The sequence below is a fragment of the Ambystoma mexicanum genome, chromosome 9, assembly GCF_040938575.1.
Source record: "Ambystoma mexicanum isolate Mex_15411 chromosome 9, UKY_AmexF1_1, whole genome shotgun sequence".
Taxonomy (NCBI): Eukaryota; Metazoa; Chordata; class Amphibia; order Caudata; family Ambystomatidae; genus Ambystoma; species Ambystoma mexicanum.
In genome coordinates, this window is record NC_090931.1 from 238,338,061 (window position 1) to 238,359,294 (window position 21,234).

A 21,234-nucleotide genomic window follows, 5' to 3' on the forward strand; every position below is an offset into this window, starting at 1 on the left:
TTCACATCCATTTAAGTAGAGAACAGTAAAAATACTGAGGTCTATGAATATTGCTGTGATATGATACTAAGAAGGTCTGCTTCTATACAAATATCAGACAAGACACATTACAATTTGCTCCTGTCAGCCTTATCAAATGCTGCAGATAGATACATGAATTCAAGACAATGGCCTCATTACACGGATGGCGGTAAGGGATTACTGGTACCGGTAAGGGTACCGGTAATCCCTTACCTCCTTACTACGAGGTCCCTTCGCGGGTCCCTACCTTAACGGCTTGTTTTACCAGCCATTAAGGATGGGACCCGCAAAGAGACCTTGAAGGTAATTACGGTACCGCAATTTGCGGTACTGTAATTACCGCCTTCCCCATTCCCATTGAGCCCTATGGGGGCAAAAATGGGAATGGGGAAGTGCTATGGTGAATGGGGAATTACCGCCCCCGGACACCTTGGAATGGGGCGGTAATTCCGCAATTCACCATGGCGGACTCGGTAAAATACCGGCGGCAACCATGGCATTAATAGCGCCATGGTTACCGCCTTCCATGTAATGAGGCCCAGGGAACCCTTATTACCAATAAAATACTTACCCAGAACCAAAGAGGTAAAACATGCTTTGGTAATACTCAATGAAACCCAAAATATTAACTGAGTATGGGACAATACATTGTTCATTTGTACCAAATCCTGTAATTCATTACAGCAAAACCATTCCACGAAGTGTCATTTAATCAGATGGAGCTAAAACATTTTTGAACAGTACATATTCATTTTTATTTAACTAAAACAATTGTAGAAACGTCCCATGCACTAGGTGCCCTACTGGAAAAGGGAATGATATGGGCCTGGAACTGATCCTTTGATTACATGCAGGTCATAAATAATATTGTAGTTATCCGAAATGCTGACTGACTCGGCTTATCACACCAGACTTTGGGTATGTATGAAATGATTTTTAGGGTCTCTATACCTACAAGATGACTCATATACAATTTTGAAATAATTAAAACATCTGTCAGTGAGATTAAGACATCTTCAGGACTCTGTTCTATGGCACCAATTATTTCCTAATTTCCAAATGTTCCTTGTGTCTAGGCTCACTCAGGCAACATGAGGAGAATCCAACACAGATTCAATAACCTGGGATTTCACTCCAGATAATCTGGCGTGGCTATCCTTTTTTCATATACAATTTGCCTGATTCATTATATTCATCACTTACAAATGTTTGCCGAATAATACAGTTCAATTTTTTAAATGACTTGATCACCCTAAGTAATATGTTAATCAAGTCAAAATGTTACAGTCCAGTATTTATAATTCTTTTCATTACTTGACTTGAGTTCATATGCTATAATCTCAGCCTTCACCTCAGCATTAAATCAACAGGTATGTTATAAAAATATCTACTTATCTTGGTACGAAAACAAAATATGGAAAAGATGAAGGAAAATAATCAATTTTTGTCTCTAATGATAACAGATATGACAAGAACCACCAATCACAAAAGCTACTAATTAGAAAATCTATTTGTCCTCATGGAGTGTGAAAAAAACATATATTTTACATGATTGTCAGAGGGGGGCTGTTATGTTATGTTGACTTTTACTATGCTCTGCTAACACCTAGGGGTAGTCTCCAGGTGCTCACATGCCTCTGCAAGAAAGAGGATGGGGTTGGTTAGTGAGGTAAGTGAGGGTAGAGGGATGGGATAGGTCCAGAAGCAGGAGGAACCCACATCTGTGTCTGTTGGGTTGCAGATGGGTTGATTGCATGCACTGGCTTGTTGTATCCGGAAGGGTGAGGCCCAATGCCTGGGTTGTTTGTTGCATGTGAATGTCTGTAATGCTGGGCGTGTGTTTGTGTATTTTTATGTGTAAATTGTCTGGTATTTAAGGTTGTGGTTGATCACACTGGCTTCTGTATCTGTAAGGGCTAGGCCCAGTGCCTCAGTTGTTTGTTGTATGTGAAAGTCTGTTATGTTGGGTGTGTGATTTATGTGTGCATTGCCTGGTGTTTAAGGTTATGGTTGTGTGCACTGGATTGTTGTGTCCATAGGGGTAAGGTCCAGTGCCAGGGATGTTGTTGTGTGGGAGTGTTAGTTATGTTGGGTGTGTGTTTGTGTGTAGTTTGGCTAGCCCATGGGTATGTATAGTACAAGGGATGTGTGTAGGAGGGGATCAGGAGTGAGGTGGTTAGTACATTTGGTACTCTCAAAGTTCTTCTTGGTGGCTAATCATCACAAATCTATCTAAATGTGACGCATTGCTAATATTCACAAATGCATCTAAATGTGACGCATGACTAATCTTCACAAGTCTATCTCTATGTGACACGTGGATAATCTTCACAAGTCTATCTCTATGTGACACGTGGATAATCTTTACAGCTCTATCTAAATGAGATACATTGCTAATCTTTCCAATTGATCTATTGTAACACATTTCCTGCCCCCAAAATGCAAGATATGCAACTTAGGTAAAATGCAAGTTATGGCTACCTAGTACAACATGGGACAAATGCATATATATACAATATTCGGCAGTAAGAGTGGTGGGGTTTTACCAGTGCTAGACCAGAGAAATCAAAGAAGAGCCAAAGAAAAAGTGTTCACCATATAACATAAACACAAAGCCATTGGTTAAAGTTTGTAATTTTTATTAACACCCTCTGCATTCATGGGGAGATGTTAATAATTTATTAAAGTATCTTCTGGGAATGCAGCGATCATACCATTCATCAAGTCAATTCAAACGAAAGCCATTATCATGGTTTTTAGATGGGGGGGATGCTGACCGGTTTCTGCAATATAGTATTGATTACATTCATCAGATCCAAAGGTTCTCAAACTTGTGAGACTTATCCTTTCCGATTTATTTTATAAATTTGTATCACTTGTTTCACATGCAAGGAGGGTCAAATAGTTGCAAAACCTGAATTCTTTTAGTAGATAGCATGACCTTCTCTGCTGTAACATGTAATGGTAGAGGTCCAGTTTAATAATCCCCCCTTTGGTGAATCCTTCTTGGAAACCTGGCAGGTACAAAAAATGTTGTGTATCCTGAAGAAAAAAGAGCTCACAGGCCTATGTTTTGTGCAACGGAATAGTCACATTGTGAAAGTAACACTATCCAATCTGGATAATGTAAATTATGATTGATTCCAGCTATATTCCAGAAGAGGAGCAAACCATTCTTGTTCCAGACATTAGTTATGTCCACTGTACTTCCTCTACCAAGATTATAAATCATTTCAGACAGAATCCCCAAAATGTTAGTTTCATGGAGTGCGTTCACCCCAGCACCAATCTAATGATAAGTTATACCTGGTGTTACGCTCACCTGGTATCCACAGGGACGCGACCCAGCCAGTTGGTCGTTGGTGCCCTTCCAATGATTCCCTGGTGTGGTCTCGGTGTTGATGGGATTCCGCCTGGAAATTAAGACTATGGGCCTCATTACACGGAAGGCGGTAATGGTTAACGGCCACCATTAATGGTAACGGTGACCGTTAACCATTACCGCCTTACTACGAGGTCCCTTAGCGGGTTGGTGCTTTAATGCCTGCTTTTTGCAGGCGTTAAAAACCAACCCGCTAAGGGACCTCGGAGCTAATTACGGCACCGCAAAATTGCGGTGCCGTAATTAGCGCCTTCCCCATTCCCATAGAGCCCTATGGGGCAGAAATGGGAATGGGGAAGGGCAATGGCGGAAGGGGGATTTACCGCCCCACCAACCTTGGAATGGGGCGGTAAATCCCCTTTCCGCCAAGGCGGTGCTGGTATTTTACCGGCATGAGCCATGGCGCTAATAGCGCCATGGCTCACCGCCTTCCGTGTAATGAGGCCCTATATTAGGGCTGGGCGACCAAGGTAAGTTTTCCCCCACCTCCCTTGTGTTTCCAGCCCCTCCAGGTTCTCTTCTCACCTGGTTGTCGGAATCGGTGGGCTCTCTGTCCTGCTCTCTGGGCAGGGGAGCGTTGTCCTTTGTGGGCGCGGGTGGTCCAGTTACTTCACCGATTGCTGCCCTTGTAGTGTCTTTCAGGTAGGTCTTATTGCGATTGATGGTGTCATACTTCTTGCATGCCTTTTCTCTCTAAAAGTCTCTTTTTTTATCTCCCTAGGGGCGCAGAGTGTCCGCTTGGAGAAATGGCTATGCTGGTTCTCACCGGGAGATGATGGCGCGCTATAGCGCTATGATGCGGTAAGGAGGCGCTTTGCGTAGCGCAGCGATGTCTTGTCCTCACTGACCTGTGCTTTTCTCTTTTCGTAGGTCGCGGTAAGTTCCCAGCACAGATGGAGTTCCGGAGCTATGCCAGCCGAAAAGCAACCAACCAGGTAAGTCTTTAAGCGCTTTGTGGTTGTAATGTCTCCACTACCTCATTTAATGATGTCTTTCTCCTTTTCTCTGGTCCTTCGATCCGGGCGGTGAACTCCACCAACAGAGCTGCCCAGGAGCTGTGAGCAGTGAAGGATGATGAATGCAGGTAAGATTCTGCTGCCAACGATGTTCTTGGTTTTTCTGCAGGTCTGGAATTCACCAGGCTCGTGAGAAAGCTGGACACGGTGAGCGTCACGTTGCTAGAAGAAAAGTAACGCGAAGCATGTTGTCTTGTTCGGGTGTGGTTTAAATAGCCACTATAAAGTAGTCCAGGTAAAGTAGTCCCTCGGCCACCACACCCAAAACACTAGACCGCATATCTTGGTTCTAGGAATCAAGCTATGTGGATGCCTCCATGTTGGCTGAAAACCTAAATAAAGTAGTTTCTCAAGCAGATGTCTTTCCTTACGGATGAGCCTGGCGCCAAAGGCGCCAGGACTGGCCCCAAGAGGGCCTGAGAAGTGGATGCCAGGCCTTATTAGTGATCCGAGCCCTGATTCCATCTGGCCAATGGGTTTGCCAGTGGGAATCAGGGCTGAGGGTCGTGACAGCACTCCCCCCCAAGGCCCCTCCCAAGGTGTGTCTCCTACCTGGTCCAGTTTTAGTTGGGAAGTTCTGATGAAACTTCTTGATCTGATGTGGTGCATGGATGTTCTCACTGGGTTCCCAGGATCTATCTTGAGCCGCAAACCCCTTCCAGTCGACGAGATAGTACAACTTGGCTCTAGAGTACTTAGAGTCCAGGATGCCCTTGACTTCGAAATTCTGGTTCTCCATCTATTACTATAGGTTGAGGTGGTGTCTTGATTCGTGTACCCGGTTGCATTGGTTTTAAGAGGGACACATGGAATACCGGATGGATTTGTAGATTAGGTGGTAAGTCCAATTTGACGGCTGCTGGGTTGATAATTGCCTTGATGGTATAGGGTCCCAAATATCGAGGATGGAAGGTCTGGGTCCCTTTGATGGGTACGCATTTGGTGGCTAACCAAACCTGGTCTCCTACTTGATAGTATGGGGCCTTTTTCCGATGCTGGTCGGCGAAGTGCTTTTGTTTTTCTTTAGCATGAATAAGATGTTCCTTCGCCTTTCTGAATGCCTGAGTGATGGTTGTATGAAGAGTCTTTACTGCAGGCATTTCCAAGCTGGCAGGAAGGTCAAGTTCTGATGTACGTGGATGTCTGCCATACAAGGTGTAAAAAGGTGTTTGGCCCGTGCTAGACTGTACGGAGTTGTTATATGCGTACTCGGCTATCCACAGTAAGTCCTTCCAATCTCTCAATTCATGGTGCAGCATGCACCGTAAATACTGCTTGAGGGTCTAGTTGGTCCTTTCGGTTTGGCCGTCTGTCTGGGGATGGTGACTGGTGGATAACCGGACGTCAATCTGTGCCATTGCGCAACTTTTCTCCAATTGGATACAAATTGGCTGCCTCGATCGGAGACCAGAATTGATGGAAAGCCATGCAGCTTGACAATGTTTTCCAGAAATACTTCTGCTACGGTGGATGCGTCTGGGAGGCCCTTGAGAGGAATAAAATGTGCCATCTTTGAGAAGAAATCCACGATTACAAGAATGGGGTTAAAGCCTTGACTCGGTGGCAGATCAGTGATAAAGTCGAGGCAAAGAGTGTGCCATGGAGCGGGAGGGATGTCCAGTAGTCGTAGGAGACGTCATTGTTTCTGTTTCTGTGATTTATTTTGTGGACAGACGCCACAGGACTGAACATACTGGACAATGTCCTTACGCCAGGTAGGCCACCAAAAGTTATTTTTTACCTTGGCTAAAGTTTTAGCGATTCCAGGGTGTCCTTCGATCAGAGAGTCATGATAACCTGACATGATATACTGTTGTAAATCCTTCTCGGGTACATATAGCCGGTCCCTAAAATAAGCTAACTGATCCTTGCTGCAATATTGTTCTCCTTGAGTTTGCCATGCGAGGAAAGCATCGGGTTCATTGACTGCCGAATTTTGTTTTGTAATTCGGCTTGTGATAACGCTGTTGTGATACCCAAGAGTTTGTCTTCAGGTATGATGGGTACCGGGTCTGGAGTTGTATACACCGTTTCATCGATGCCCATTCGAGATAAGGCATCAGCTTTCCCATTCTTGACCCCTGGTCGAAAGGTGATCACGTAGTCATATTCGGCAAAGAAGAGGGCCCACCGTAACTCGCGTGAAGACTGGGCTTTGGCTGTTTTGAGATATTGCAGGTTCCGCTGGTCTGTGATCACTGTAATGGTGTGTCTAGCTCCCAGAAGATAGTGTCGCCACGCCTTGAAAGCAGACTTGATGGCTAGAAGTTCTTTGTCCGTGATAGCGTTATTAATTTCCGGGGGTGAGAATTTTTTTTTGACCAGAAGGCCACGGGATGCAGCTGGCCAGTTTCTGGGTCCCTCTGCGAAAGGAATGCTCCCATTGCCATACTGGAAGCATCAGTTTCTACGACATAAGGGAGGGCTGGACGCAGGTGCCGCAGGATTAGAGCGGAGGTGAACCTTTGTTTAAGTTCCTGAAAGGCTCTTTCTGCTTCCTCAGTCCAAGCAAACTTTTTATTGCTTTTTCATAGCAGAGCTGTCATGATGCCTGCCCCCGGGAAGCCAGACCAGGCCCAGCAACCCCGGAAGCAGGCATCATGCCATTTGGAGCATACCCAAAAACTCCAGTTAGGGGCTGTTTGGGTGCAGTCCTGGCGCCTATGGTGCCAGGCTCATAAGGATAAAGTCAGTCCTGGCGCCATGGGCGCCAGGCTCATTACTGAAAACCTACCTAATGCAGACCATGCTGCATACTCACCTGGTGCAGACCATGCTGCACGAAGCCACAAACCAAATGGGGCTTAGGAGGGACTATTTTACCTAAGGGACTACTTTTTTCTCGGGTGGGGGCTGTGGAAGAATACTTACCTGGGACTTCTTCCTAGGCTATTTAAACCATGCCCGGACAGCCACACGTGCTTCGCGTTATTCTGCATTCAGCAGCGTAACGCTCACCGTGCCTCCAACATCTTCCAGTCTTCAGCCACGCCTGCTTCAGTCCTGGACCACCTGGAAATGAAAAGAAAGAAGGAGAAGAGGTTCAAACTTGAAACCTTACCTGAATTCTTGATCCATTGCGCCGTCGATCTAGAAGAAGGAGTCATCGCACGCGCATCGTCACGCACCTCGCAGCGCCGCGCTGTACTCACCATCCAGTGCAGCTTTTCCTCACTCAATCGCAGACGCTGCATTTCCAAACCGCTCTCCGATATCTAAGGGGACAAGAAAAGCCAGGTGAGCACGGGAATGCAAAAGGGCAACACAAGCTACCCCCAAAGACTTACCGGATTACCACGGGGGGTACTCACCTCATCTCGGGTCGGCGCAGTTAACTCTGCATCACCGCCGCACCCCGGCCCCTAAGGGGAAACCACTGGACATTACAAGCTACCCCCCAAAGACTTACCTGATTTACCGCAGGGGGTACTCACCTCATATCGGGTCGGCGCAGTTAACTCTGCATCATCGCCGTACCCCGGCCCCTAGGGGGAAAACCACTATAGACTTACCTGACTCCCACCAACTGCCCTTTGGACTCTTCGTGGTGGTTAAGTCGGCAACCTGCAAGGAATCGGAAAGAGTGAAGATCAGACATTTGAACTCTTACAAACTGTTGGATCCTAGAGTCAATACTGGAACTCACCAATTCCTCCACGCCAGTGAGGTAACTGGTCGTCAACGCGCCCCTGCGCTCGATGCAGGATGGAGAGCTCACCTTTCTAAACCATCAGGTGAGAACAAGAGGGAACATCGGGAGTGGTCAGTGGGCAGACAACAGGGTGGAAGGTGGGTTAACGCTCGAAATACAGGAGGTTAATTCCCTTTCCCCTTTGCAGAAAGATATTCATACGAGCCGACAAACGAGTAAGTGGGGGTGTCCAGTCAGTCATCTCGGCTTTACGTGGCACCAGGCCAGTCCAGATCGACGTCCCCGTGGGAACCAGGTGAGCGTAACAAGAACTGTGATCGGGTGCACAACCTGAGAGAAGTCTGGGTTAAACCGGCAGTAAATGTTCGCAAAACCTAGCATGCTCTGTATCCCCTTCAGAGATGTTGGTGATGGCCATTTTAGAATCCTAAACCAGGGTCTGGGGCCTGAAATCCGCACACAGCGGAACCAAGTGAACTCCAATCAAATACGAGAACTTAATAACTGTGTGTTTGAAGCCAAGGTGAGAGAAATAACAGGGAAAGGGAGCCCCATGGTGATCTGGAACAATGCTATGCTGGTAATTGAAAAGTTACCAGGAGAAGGGAGTCATTCTCCTGATAATGGAAATAACGGGAAGGGAGTCATTCCCCCCGGTTGTGTTGAACTGGCAAGCTAATAGGAAAAGGGAGGCATTCTTCTAGTAAACAAGGTGGTACAAATTGAAGAGTCTAGATACCAGGAGAAGGGAGTCATTCTCCTGGTAGTCAAAACCAGGGCAAGTGAATCATTCCCCTCGTTATGTGATACTTTTCCTTTTTTTATTATAACCTCGGAAAGGAAGCTATTCCCTTTATCTGAGAATGGGAACTGTTTAGAACTTTACCTTTTGAGTGTGTTATGCCCAGTTGAAGGCAGACATCAGGAAGTATATGGCAAAAATGAAGGAACAAATAACGCACAAATCTTGTAGATTAGGATAGACTGTATTTTTCCACAGTGAGGCTGTTATCAATAACACTTCTTGAGATTTATTTCATTAGTAAAGAAGTCAGCTGACACGTGTTTCCACCGCCTGGGTCGTTGTCAAGGCTGTAGCAGTATATACAGGCATCACAAATGAACATATATGAGTACAAGATTAGGCCAGTTCAAAAACAGAAATAAAAATAAACATTGGTTTGTTCAATCAATATCACAAGACATTGGGAAAATGAATATTAAGTGGGTAGCCATACCATGTTTCAGTTGTACGTGGAATGATGTTAACAATTGATGATATTGTCATACACCCAAGGTAGTGGAATAATTGTGACAAAAAAGAATAACAGTAAATTAGAAGAAAACTCACATAGTGCTCTTTGAAATAGTGTACAGTAGGAGCATCTCATGGGTCTCCCGTGGTAGAAAAAGAAATGAGAGTGTGCTGCCACAGTCAAGTAGTATGTCCAAAGAGAGCAGTGCAGTACTAGATTTCAAACATAAGCTTTGATGGAGATAATGAGTACAGTGACTGAAAGTATAGAATGATGTGTTAGGAAGAAACAAACAGTAAGGGACAAAATAAACATACCAATGATCCTAAGTATATGGAAAAGTAATCTCGATGGTGATAAGGTAAGTAACCTATGTGGAAAAAGCAGAAGTAAAGAGGCATAATGCAGTAGCTGGTGCTAAAATAAGATATTAGATTAGGAGGAAATGTAAACGGGTATCAGCTTACCCTTTAGGTTCAATAAAAAGGATGAGTATAATGGTCAAATATGGTAGTAATCATCAACAAGAGGCTGCAAAGACAAGAATAGGAGTGTAAACTATTCGGATAAGGGAACCTGGAGCTGCCAATGAAGTAACTGTGCAGGGAGCACGAAATTACATGTAAAATGTAATCCATTTTATATACTTTTACAGCCTTGACAACGACCCAGGCGGTCGAAACACGTGTCGGCTGACTTCTTTACTAATGAAATAAATCTCAAGAAGTGTTATTGATAACAGCCTCACTGTGGAAAAAGATTTGCACGTTGATTGTTCCTTCATTTTTGCCATATACTTCCGTATGTTTGGTACCACTAGGGGGTACCACATGAAGAGTACACAATGCTGCATTTCTGATATTAATAACTACATTTTTGTGGCGGTCCTTACTAGCGCACTGCTACAACGACCCCTAAGCCATACATATAGGAAGGCAGACATCACCCTAGCATCGTGAAAACTTGAAGAATAAGACACCTGCAGGGGGGAGAAATTCTCCAGGAACCCAATAGTTAAGAAACTATGGGCATTAAGGAATATTGATGTTTGAGACAAAACATTACTTTGTGAACTTTAATTGACAATATTACTGCTGGTTAGCATTACAAATTGGAATGTTTTGTTGAGCCTGGAAAAGGGATTGAGACCTGGAGAAAGGGAGTCGTTCCCCCAGGCAATGATTCTGCACCACAGTTGGAACTGTAGTCCACTGTCCAGAAGAAGGGAGTCATTCTTCTGGACCAAGAAGATCCACTACCTTTTTAGTTTAGTATTTAGTGTAATGGACAGAAGCCTGGTTTTTGACGCAGGACAGTGAACTATTGATTTGCACGGACATTCTGAAGACACCCTTAGTTTTTTAGTTGAGGCAGGGCAACCCCTCTTAAAGTTAGGGCAAACTAGGCTTTCTATTTCTTTTTTGGTATAATAAAAGTTTATATCAACAATCATGCCACCTGTGTGTCAGTCTCATCCTTCTGTACCCTTACAATACCCAGATGTTATAAACGGTGCTCATCCCATGCCGAAAACCAGTCTGTATTCCTTAAGGAGGTCAATCACACGTCTCAGGATAGAGAGGTGGTTAGCACAGAACGCCCAACTCTCCAATAAATGTAAGATGGTCTGATGAAGCAAATGCAGTGGCACCTGAAAACCTATAAGCAGCATAGTTGTCTTCATTAGAGGTGAATGTGATATATTTGTACCATCAGCTGAATCCTTGAGATCTTCCTTAAGTCTTGCTAACGTTGCATCTAATGCAGGTACTGGAATAGACCCTGCCACCATTTGCAACAAGGGGCAACAAAATGTGTATCATTGCATCCCCCACATTAAAAAACCAAGCTGTTTGCGCTGCTTCTAGAATCACCCAAGAGATTCTTTAGAGTGTTTACATTTTGCAAATGTGTTCCCATCAGATCATTGCATGCATCATGTGAACAGTCTGGTCACTAATCATTTGTTTGCTGACAGTCGGTTAACAAACTGTTGACAGGTGTAACACACTTGTTTATTTTACCATGAGTTATATTCTGTGCACAAAGTAGAGTGATGGCGGTGAAGCAAGTGCACACTGAAGGCTACCTTGAATTTCAAATAAGGCAGATAAGTTTAAAAGAAACATTAGCTACTGGTGGGAAAGATAAATAAAGCAAAGAAGCGCATCAGCCATAGTAGATTCTATGAGTAGAAAGACCTTGTGGAAGATTCATTTCTACAGAGAGTGAAGCGAGCAGAGTTAGGCAAGACATGAGGCAAGAGTTATAGAAGAGGAAGAAAAATAGCTTACAAAGCCGTTCACCTGTCCAATCAAATGGGACTTGCAGCCTAAATGTAGAATAGGCTTAATCTCCCTTTCATCCAGTTGACTATATCTATTGGAAAGGTCACAGGTTAAAATCTGACTGTGTAGACTCTGTGGTTCTACGTGGTTTCATCAAACTAAATTACTTTATGGTGATTTACTTCATTGAAATGACCTTGTGACATTTTCTTTTTTCTTTTCTATTTCTGGGAGACATGCCATGCCACCCCTATGTACTCCCCCAGTACCTTTAGACTTTTAGCTTCCACCCTTATAATCTCTACCCCATAACATATACTTCTCTACTTCTCTACTTTGCTGCCGTAAATTCATGAACACAAGTCATTTACTTAGATGAAACAACATGAGTCTCTGCACCTTGTGAAAAGCCATGACAGTATTATTACAAATGATAAACAGGGTTGGTAAACGAAAGCACATGTATACTTTGGCTGATGAGAAAATAACCAAAGTAAAGCTTGCTATTGCTGTGGAGGTTTAGAGTTTTTTCTCTTGTCTGGAGGAAATGCTGTAGATGTGGAAACTGAATCCTATAATACAAGCTAAGATGTGGGAATGTTCACTGAATAGGGTACATTCATAATTTATATGCAATGCATTTAAATCCCACCAGTGGACAACCGCCAAGCAGTGAATAGGTGAATTTTAAGTCTTGACTTATTTCCTTGAAGCGCACATAGATCCTGATATTATTTTTCTTTATGAAAGACAATAGGAGTCAGAGCCTTTAATGAAACCTTTGGAGGTTCATCCGGGATTTTGACAGTTTCTGTTTCGGGAAGCAAGTATTGCAGATGCAATGTGACATCAACATACGTCAACATACTATGAAACTGTGGTACACATGTTATTCTTGACAATTAATACACACTAGCACATGGATTCCATTATAGACCTCCTCACAGCCAATCAGAATGCTTGGAAGCCGGCTATATTCTCTGGTATAGTCCTCGTTCCAAACATTATGTTTTGAGCACCAGAGTAAAATCCTTGCCTTGCCTTTTTAGTTGCTCATCTCCATGTGCTATTAGCCTAACAGACATCCCAAGAGGACATGCTGGCTTGAGATAGTGACCAATCACCAACTGGTAGCCACGGCTTTGCCACGGGCAATAACTTGAGGAGGGTCATCATCCATGGGTAATGATCCTTCTTTCGATAGATAAGCCCTAATCCTCTGACACATTTCCTAATGTCAACCAGTTTAGCTTTATTTTGATCAACAGATCATAAAAGTAACAGGAAAATACAGGCCACAACTGCTAGCAGACATATCCATAATACATTAACAAAGCAGTTTACACAATACAATGAAGAAATGACAGAGATTTAAAACATAGTCATAAAATAAATCATAGAAAGGCTCATATAGTTCATATATACAGAAATCAATGATAATAGAAACAAATTTAGCCATAGACTCTCAATGCAGGAAAACGAATCCATAACATAGGCACGTTTATGCCCCCAACAATCTGCACATAGCAGGGTTAGGTGATACAAATGCAATCTTGCCCTCCATGCCCTCGTCAGATATTTCACAACCGAGTGCACTGCCAATTCATCTTTTGAGTTGGCACACGATGCTAGGGCATCATTTACAGTTGGCACTGATATATGCCTGAATAGCAGTTTGAGATATAATATAATTATTCATTTATAATGTATATCTCTTCTTAGTATAATTATATAATGGGCAGAATAGAAGAAAGTCCATTACATTCTGGAACGTCCTACGCTCCCAAGTTGTTCTTCATTTGTTATGTTTTTGTCTCTGTTTTATGTAGCGCCTGGATGCCTACGGGCTTTGGCGCTCCAATAAATATACAGATAGATAGATAGATAGATAGATAGATAGATAGATAGATAGATAGATAGATAGATAGATAGATAGATAGATAGAAAGATATAATGATTCTCAGTCTCATTTTCATATGATGGATATTTTTGGGGAAATCTCAGTTCCATTTGTGCAACAGTTTGATCATTTCCTAATGATGAAAGAAAACATGAGGAAACTCATTACTATGCAGAAAATACAGATAAGGAAGATCAGCAAATGCTTAGCCATTACTGTTGCGTAAGATTGCAGACTGTCCCAACACTTTTATGGATTTTTGGTAATGTTTACAAATGGCCTCAAACCAGCTTTCGCCACATAACTGCGGCAATACTTTACTCAAACTGTGAAGCATGCAACTAATTGGGTGCCATAGGAATATGGCCATACACATCCTGGACAACAGAGATGTCGCTGAATATTTGAATGGTCACATGCAGGGCTAGAAAGTAGTTACAGAAACAAAGCCACTCCTGTTTTCACTCTTTCTGTGTTTTGGCACCCCTACACAAATAGAATTTAATCATCTACATGGGCTCAATGCATTACATGTAATTATCATTTTAGAGTTTTAAGATGGAGCACAGGAGCATGTAGAGGAGATTGGAGCAGACAGAAGCGGGCTAAAGGTGGGGTGAGAAGCGGGAGAAGTGGAGAGAGGTGGAGGGTGTAGCAAAGATGTGTAGAAAGGATAGAGTATTAAGGATGTGGTTGAACATTTCCAGAGCAGGAAAGGACAAACTTCAAGGAGACCAAGGAGGTTTTTTGGAAAAGACAAGAAAAGGAGAGGCAGTCAGGATTAGACCCTATTAAATTCACAAAACCAGATGACAAACCATATTAGCTGAAGTACAGAAGATGTTGGTGTTGGTTGTCAAACCATCCAAGAGCAATTTGTCCTCACTCATAGCCTTTATTATCAACCGATGGGCCTTGGAAGTTCTGTAATGAATTCAGGAAGGTCAGTGAAATATCATAGATGCCATCATAAAGGGGATCAGCTTAGTAAAGTACACCCCCATGCTTGACTAGGGCTTTTGGCAGATTCTATTTGCACCATACTTGTTCATGAAATCAGTACACCTGGAAATCAAATTCTGTAATGCCAGAGGAACTCTGCACATCAGTATAGAATCAGCTAAATAAACTAAGACGGGGACCAATCTACCACAAAAAGATGGCGTTTCAGCACCTATGTCTTCAAAATGCTCTTCACATCCATTTAAGTAGAGAACAGTAAAAATACTGAGGTCTATGAATATTGCTGTGATATGATACTAAGAAGGTCTGCTTCTATACAAATATCAGACAAGACACATTACAATTTGCTCCTGTCAGCCTTATCAAATGCTGCAGATAGATACATGAATTCAAGACACTGGCCTCATTACACGGATGGCGGTAAGGGATTACTGGTACCGGTAAGGGTACCGGTAATCCCTTACCTCCTTACTACGAGGTCCCTTCGCGGGTCCCTACCTTAACGGCTTGTTTTACCAGCCATTAAGGATGGGACCCGCAAAGAGACCTTGAAGGTAATTACGGTACCGCAATTTGCGGTACTGTAATTACCGCCTTCCCCATTCCCATTGAGCCCTATGGGGGCAAAAATGGGAATGGGGAAGTGCTATGGTGAATGGGGAATTACCGCCCCCGGACACCTTGGAATGGGGCGGTAATTCCGCAATTCACCATGGCGGACTCGGTAAAATACCGGCGGCAACCATGGCATTAATAGCGCCATGGTTACCGCCTTCCATGTAATGAGGCCCAGGGAACCCTTATTACCAATAAAATACTTACCCAGAACCAAAGAGGGAAAACATGCTTTGGTAATACTCAATGAAACCCAAAATATTAACTGAGTATGGGACAATACATTGTTCATTTGTACCAAATCCTGTAATTCATTACAGCAAAACCATTCCACGAAGTGTCATTTAATCAGATGGAGCTAAAACATTTTTGAACAGTACATATTCATTTTTATTTAACTAAAACAATTGTAGAAACGTCCCATGCACTAGGTGCCCTACTGGAAAAGGGAATGATATGGGCCTGGAACTGATCCTTTGATTACATGCAGGTCATAAATAATATTGTAGTTATCCGAAATGCTGACTGACTCGGCTTATCACACCAGACTTTGGGTATGTATGAAATGATTTTTAGGGTCTCTATACCTACAAGATGACTCATATACAATTTTGAAATAATTAAAACATCTGTCAGTGAGATTAAGACATCTTCAGGACTCTGTTCTATGGCACCAATTATTTCCTAATTTCCAAATGTTCCTTGTGTCTAGGCTCACTCAGGCAACATGAGGAGAATCCAACACAGATTCAATAACCTGGGATTTCACTCCAGATAATCTGGCGTGGCTATCCTTTTTTCATATACAATTTGCCTGATTCATTATATTCATCACTTACAAATGTTTGCCGAATAATACAGTTCAATTTTTTAAATGACTTGATCACCCTAAGTAATATGTTAATCAAGTCAAAATGTTACAGTCCAGTATTTATAATTCTTTTCATTACTTGACTTGAGTTCATATGCTATAATCTCAGCCTTCACCTCAGCATTAAATCAACAGGTATGTTATAAAAATATCTACTTATCTTGGTACGAAAACAAAATATGGAAAAGATGAAGGAAAATAATCAATTTTTGTCTCTAATGATAACAGATATGACAAGAACCACCAATCACAAAAGCTACTAATTAGAAAATCTATTTGTCCTCATGGAGTGTGAAAAAAACATATATCTTACATGATTGTCAGAGGGGGGCTGTTATGTTATGTTGACTTTTACTATGCTCTGCTAACACCTAGGGGTAGTCTCCAGGTGCTCACATGCCTCTGCAAGAAAGAGGATGGGGTTGGTTAGTGAGGTAAGTGAGGGTAGAGGGATGGGATAGGTCCAGAAGCAGGAGGAACCCACATCTGTGTCTGTTGGGTTGCAGATGGGTTGATTGCATGCACTGGCTTGTTGTATCCGGAAGGGTGAGGCCCAATGCCTGGGTTGTTTGTTGCATGTGAATGTCTGTAATGCTGGGCGTGTGTTTGTGTATTTTTATGTGTAAATTGTCTGGTATTTAAGGTTGTGGTTGATCACACTGGCTTCTGTATCTGTAAGGGCTAGGCCCAGTGCCTCAGTTGTTTGTTGTATGTGAAAGTCTGTTATGTTGGGTGTGTGATTTATGTGTGCATTGCCTGGTGTTTAAGGTTATGGTTGTGTGCACTGGATTGTTGTGTCCATAGGGGTAAGGTCCAGTGCCAGGGATGTTGTTGTGTGGGAGTGTTAGTTATGTTGGGTGTGTGTTTGTGTGTAGTTTGGCTAGCCCATGGGTATGTATAGTACAAGGGATGTGTGTAGGAGGGGATCAGGAGTGAGGTGGTTAGTACATTTGGTACTCTCAAAGTTCTTCTTGGTGGCTAATCATCACAAATCTATCTAAATGTGACGCATTGCTAATATTCACAAATGTATCTAAATGTGACGCATGACTAATCTTCACAAGTCTATCTCTATGTGACACGTGGATAATCTTCACAAGTCTATCTCTATGTGACACGTGGATAATCTTTACAGCTCTATCTAAATGAGATACATTGCTAATCTTTCCAATTGATCTATTGTAACACATTTCCTGCCCCCAAAATGCAAGATATGCAACTTAGGTAAAATGCAAGTTATGGCTACCTAGTACAACATGGGACAAATGCATATATATACAATATTCGGCAGTAAGAGTGGTGGGGTTTTACCAGTGCTAGACCAGAGAAATCAAAGAAGAGCCAAAGAAAAAGTGTTCACCATATAACATAAACACAAAGCCATTGGTTAAAGTTTGTAATTTTTATTAACACCCTCTGCATTCATGGGGAGATGTTAATAATTTATTAAAGTATCTTCTGGGAATGCAGCGATCATACCATTCATCAAGTCAATTCAAACGAAAGCCATTATCATGGTTTTTAGATGGGGGGGATGCTGACCGGTTTCTGCAATATAGTATTGATTACATTCATCAGATCCAAAGGTTCTCAAACTTGTGAGACTTATCCTTTCCGATTTATTTTATAAATTTGTATCACTTGTTTCACATGCAAGGAGGGTCAAATAGTTGCAAAACCTGAATTCTTTTAGTAGATAGCATGACCTTCTCTGCTGTAACATGTAATGGTAGAGGTCCAGTTTAATAATCCCCCCTTTGGTGAATCCTTCTTGGAAACCTGGCAGGTACAAAAAATGTTGTGTATCCTGAAGAAAAAAGAGCTCACAGGCCTATGTTTTGTGCAACGGAATAGTCACATTGTGAAAGTAACACTATCCAATCTGGATAATGTAAATTATGATTGATTCCAGCTATATTCCAGAAGAGGAGCAAACCATTCTTGTTCCAGACATTAGTTATGTCCACTGTACTTCCTCTACCAAGATTATAAATCATTTCAGACAGAATCCCCAAAATGTTAGTTTCATGGAGTGCGTTCACCCCAGCACCAATCTAATGATAAGTTATACCTGGTGTTACGCTCACCTGGTATCCACAGGGACGCGACCCAGCCAGTTGGTCGTTGGTGCCCTTCCAATGATTCCCTGGTGTGGTCTCGGTGTTGATGGGATTCCGCCTGGAAATTAAGACTATGGGCCTCATTACACGGAAGGCGGTAATGGTTAACGGCCACCATTAATGGTAACGGTGACCGTTAACCATTACCGCCTTACTACGAGGTCCCTTAGCGGGTTGGTGCTTTAATGCCTGCTTTTTGCAGGCGTTAAAAACCAACCCGCTAAGGGACCTCGGAGCTAATTACGGCACCGCAAAATTGCGGTGCCGTAATTAGCGCCTTCCCCATTCCCATAGAGCCCTATGGGGCAGAAATGGGAATGGGGAAGGGCAATGGCGGAAGGGGGATTTACCGCCCCACCAACCTTGGAATGGGGCGGTAAATCCCCTTTCCGCCAAGGCGGTGCTGGTATTTTACCGGCATGAGCCATGGCGCTAATAGCGCCATGGCTCACCGCCTTCCGTGTAATGAGGCCCTATATTAGGGCTGGGCGACCAAGGTAAGTTTTCCCCCACCTCCCTTGTGTTTCCAGCCCCTCCAGGTTCTCTTCTCACCTGGTTGTCGGAATCGGTGGGCTCTCTGTCCTGCTCTCTGGGCAGGGGAGCGTTGTCCTTTGTGGGCGCGGGTGGTCCAGTTACTTCACCGATTGCTGCCCTTGTAGTGTCTTTCAGCTAGGTCTTATTGCGATTGATGGTGTCATACTTCTTGCATGCCTTTTCTCTCTAAAAGTCTCTTTTTTTATCTCCCTAGGGGCGCAGAGTGTCCGCTTGGAGAAATGGCTATGCTGGTTCTCACCGGGAGATGATGGCGCGCTATAGCGCTATGATGCGGTAAGGAGGCGCTTTGCGTAGCGCAGCGATGTCTTGTCCTCACTGACCTGTGCTTTTCTCTTTTCGTAGGTCGCGGTAAGTTCCCAGCACAGATGGAGTTCCGGAGCTATGCCAGCCGAAAAGCAACCAACCAGGTAAGTCTTTAAGCGCTTTGTGGTTGTAATGTCTCCACTACCTCATTTAATGATGTCTTTCTCCTTTTCTCTGGTCCTTCGATCCGGGCGGTGAACTCCACCAACAGAGCTGCCCAGGAGCTGTGAGCAGTGAAGGATGATGAATGCAGGTAAGATTCTGCTGCCAACGATGTTCTTGGTTTTTCTGCAGGTCTGGAATTCACCAGGCTCGTGAGAAAGCTGGACACGGTGAGCGTCACGTTGCTAGAAGAAAAGTAACGCGAAGCATGTTGTCTTGTTCGGGTGTGGTTTAAATAGCCACTATAAAGTAGTCCAGGTAAAGTAGTCCCTCGGCCACCACACCCAAAACACTAGACCGCATATCTTGGTTCTAGGAATCAAGCTATGTGGATGCCTCCATGTTGGCTGAAACCCTAAATAAAGTAGTTTCTCAAGCAGATGTCTTTCCTTACGGATGAGCCTGGCGCCAAAGGCGCCAGGACTGGCCCCAAGAGGGCCTGAGAAGTGGATGCCAGGCCTTATTAGTGATCCGAGCCCTGATTCCATCTGGCCAATGGGTTTGCCAGTGGGAATCAGGGCTGAGGGTCGTGACAGCACTCCCCCCCAAGGCCCCTCCCAAGGTGTGTCTCCTACCTGGTCCAGTTTTAGTTGGGAAGTTCTGATGAAACTTCTTGATCTGATGTGGTGCATGGATGTTCTCACTGGGTTCCCAGGATCTATCTTGAGCCGCAAACCCCTTCCAGTCGACGAGATAGTACAACTTGGCTCTAGAGTACTTAGAGTCCAGGATGCCCTTGACTTCGAAATTCTGGTTCTCCATCTATTACTATAGGTTGAGGTGGTGTCTTGATTCGTGTACCCGGTTGCATTGGTTTTAAGAGGGACACATGGAATACCGGATGGATTTGTAGATTAGGTGGTAAGTCCAATTTGACGGCTGCTGGGTTGATAATTGCCTTGATGGTATAGGGTCCCAAATATCGAGGATGGAAGGTCTGGGTCCCTTTGATGGGTACGCATTTGGTGGCTAACCAAACCTGGTCTCCTACTTGATAGTATGGGGCCTTTTTCCGATGCTGGTCGGCGAAGTGCTTTTGTTTTTCTTTAGCATGAATAAGATGTTCCTTCGCCTTTCTGAATGCCTGAGTGATGGTTGTATGAAGAGTCTTTACTGCAGGCATTTCCAAGCTGGCAGGAAGGTCAAGTTCTGATGTACGTGGATGTCTGCCATACAAGGTGTAAAAAGGTGTTTGGCCCGTGCTAGACTGTACGGAGTTGTTATATGCGTACTCGGCTATCCACAGTAAGTCCTTCCAATCTCTCAATTCATGGTGCAGCATGCACCGTAAATACTGCTTGAGGGTCTAGTTGGTCCTTTCGGTTTGGCCGTCTGTCTGGGGATGGTGACTGGTGGATAACCGGACGTCAATCTGTGCCATTGCGCAACTTTTCTCCAATTGGATACAAATTGGCTGCCTCGATCGGAGACCAGAATTGATGGAAAGCCATGCAGCTTGACAATGTTTTCCAGAAATACTTCTGCTAGGGTGGATGCGTCTGGGAGGCCCTTGAGAGGAATAAAATGTGCCATCTTTGAGAAGAAATCCACGATTACAAGAATGGGGTTAAAGCCTTGACTCGGTGGCAGATCAGTGATAAAGTCGAGGCAAAGAGTGTGCCATGGAGCGGGAGGGATGTCCAGTAGTCGTAGGAGACGTCATTGTTTCTGTTTCTGTGATTTATTTTGTGGACAGACGCCACAGGACTGAACATACTGGACAATGTCCTTACGCCAGGTAGGCCACCAAAAGTTATTTTTTACCTTGGCTAAAGTTTTAGCGATTCCAGGGTGTCCTTCGATCAGAGAGTCATGATAACCTGACATGATATACTGTTGTAAATCCTTCTCGGGTACATATAGCCGGTCCCTAAAATAAGGTAACTGATCCTTGCTGCAATATTGTTCTCCTTGAGTTTGCCATGCGAGGAAAGCATCGGGTTCATTGACTGCCGAATTTTGTTTTGTAATTCGGCTTGTGATAACGCTGTTGTGATACCCAAGAGTTTGTCTTCAGGTATGATGGGTACCGGGTCTGGAGTTGTATACACCGTTTCATTGATGCCCATTCGAGATAAGGCATCAGCTTTCCCATTCTTGACCCCTGGTCGAAAGGTGATCACGTAGTCA